We start from the raw sequence: 2,645 nt of genomic DNA, 5'->3' as shown, positions 1-2,645 counted from the left end.
TTTTAATAATAAAAAATGTTTATTCCCAAATAAAACGAAATGGGTTGGATTTAGGTATAGGTAAGTAAATTGACACGTATAGTAAATTTTAATGCTCAAAATGATTGCGTCATAAAAAATATGGGTTTCTATTTAAAAAACTTGAAATTTTTAATTTTTTTTAGTGGCAAGTTTATGATTTTTTTTGACGACCCTGTATACAAATGAGTCATTACGCACCCTCAGTTTAATAAAACGATCCTTTATTTACAATAAACCAAAGTTTCGTTGCAAAATGAATGAAGGTTTTGACAGATTACAAAAATATGTTGAGCGTTGCAACTGTCACTTTTTTGGAAAAACATCAAATATTTTGAAAACGGCTAGAGATAGGCATAGGGTATTGTACACAAAAGTTGGTCAGAATTTTGTGAGGGATCCAAATATGTATTAATATATAGGGTGTTCTATTTAAAATAAGAAAGTTGTGATCGACTTCCGGTATAAACGGAAGTGCAACCATCTTGAAAATATTTTAGTTAGATTGGGCATGCCCACATCAGTATTGTGCCAAATTTTCAAAACTCTCCTATTTATACTTTTTCCAATATCAATCGATGTCTTTCGTCGTGAGACACCCTGTATTGAGGTTTGGTAATAACTGTAATTGTCAACTTAATACTAGTTTTTCTATTCAGTGTGCAAAGTTATGTTTTCCCACACGCGAAAGCAGTTAGACTTTTAGATAATAAATAGTTTTTTTTTTTTAGATAAGCTTCAAGTGCGGGAAAACTACTTTGCACACGTGTTAGGAACAATATTTTTTCTACGAATGAAATATCTATACATTTTGTTTTTAATTTTTATTGATATTAAAAACAACAACTTATAACTATTTATTGTTATTAACAACATTAATGTTAAATGTACAGTTGGTCGCGTTTTTTAAATTGATCGCAGATTGAGCAACTGAAGGTAAAATACTGGTACTTGGAACTGCTTCACTTTCTTTAGGATTGAAGGTCAGAATTTTGTTACTTAATCCTTTTTTATAACTTGTGGATTCATCAATGTATTCTTCAGCTACCGTAGTCGATTTCCAACCCCCCAAGCGTTTTATGTCAGTGATTCCTTCTCCAGAATCGGCCAGGAACGTTGCCGATGATCGACGATAACTGTGCCCTGTGTAGAGTTCTGGATTTGGCAACTTCAAAAAAATAGCTATTTCAGAAGGCATTTTTCCAAAACTGTTTACTCCAACACTTTGCGAAAAACATTTACCCTTTCTGTAAACTAGGAAAAAACGATTGTTTGACTTTTTTGGACGTAGGCCGGTGTATCTTCTGTACAGTTGCAGGTAGGTTCCGTTATGAACTTCTTCTGATATTATAAAGTTTCTTGCTGTATGATTTTTGGAATCTCTAATTTTAACAATTATGAGGTTTCCTTTGTCTTCAATATCTGTAGTGGTTAAATTGGCTAGCTCTTCCCTTCGACATGCACCAGCAAGTCCGAATATAGTGGCAACTTTAATTAACAGGTAAATTTCATCTGGTGCGGAGTTCATAAAACTGAATATTTCTTCTTTTGTAAAAATTTTCGCCTTTTTAGGTTTAAAACCAACATTCTGCTTTTTCAGAAATGCAGTGAGCTTATAAAATTCACCGATATCGATGTCTCTTTTTATTTTTATTACATTTTTGAGCATTGAATACTTTGACCACATTTTTGAATTCTTTGCTTAAAGTAACAAAATACGCTAAAAGTACCTCTTCCTTTAAGGTTTTTATCCCCTTTTGTTCGCACTATTGGGTAAACAACTCGTACTGTTTCTCGTATTTTTCTCGCGATTTGAGAGGCAGCAATTGCAAACTAGCCATGTTGGCGGCTTTTAGAACATCTTCCGGAAGTTCATCTTCAGTGATATCCATTATTAAAATAGTTTTTTTAACTTAAATAAGTAAGAATAAACTCTATTGTAGACTTTAAATTGCATATAAATGCGTTGTTTGACAATGAGCTTTGGTTTCTAAGGAAACAAGCCTCATTTTCAAAGACAGAGACAAGGTGGTTTATTTACCTAAACTGTACGGAAGAATAATGTGAAAAAAGTCGTGTTTTTTATATGAAACCCCTGAATATTATTACATTTTTGAATTCTACGCAAAATTCTAAGCAGATTAGATAATAGTCTATATAAAACCACTGTTGCAAGGTATAATCAGCATTTTAAAAAGTGTGCGGGAAAAAATTTTTCCCGCATAGTGTGCGGGAAAGTGCCACTTTGCACACACTTTTACGTATGCAAAGTAGCTTATTTGCAAACATTCGTAGAAAAATACTTTTTCGACATTAGATTTTCGACAAAAGATAAATTTCTGGCACTGCAATGAAATGACATTCGCCAGTACGACCTTAGATTGATTAGTCTAAAGATTCGTGACAATAAGAATCCTGAGTAATGGCAGCGTGTAAAACGATTTGGCGATTCGATCAATTGGAATGGATCGGTCGGTGTATAAATGAGGCAAGTAAAAGGGTTCACACAAAACGCCCGATTGAAAATTAAGGCGCAACACCCAAAAGGGAGAAATTTCGTAACCGCAATTTGCAATTTTGTAATTGGCGATGCAATAAACGACGCCGCACCGCTCTGATCATGTCGA

At 33.6% G+C, this 2,645-nt stretch overlaps 1 long non-coding RNA gene across 1 annotated transcript; it reads left to right on the top strand.

Moving 5' to 3' along the window:
- The first annotated feature begins 755 nt into the window (after positions 1-755).
- Positions 756-2,325, top strand: LOC145724690 (uncharacterized). Its single transcript, XR_014177064.1, has 2 exons — positions 756-1,744; positions 2,156-2,325. It is a non-coding gene; the product is annotated as an uncharacterized LOC145724690 (long non-coding RNA).
- Positions 2,326-2,645: the final 320 nt, after the last annotated feature.

This window comes from Ips typographus, linkage group LG2 (genome assembly GCF_016097725.1).
Source record: "Ips typographus isolate SLU linkage group LG2, UJ_Ityp_2.0, whole genome shotgun sequence".
NCBI lineage: Eukaryota > Metazoa > Arthropoda > Insecta > Coleoptera > Curculionidae > Ips > Ips typographus.
This window is presented reverse-complemented; position numbering and strand designations above follow the sequence as displayed.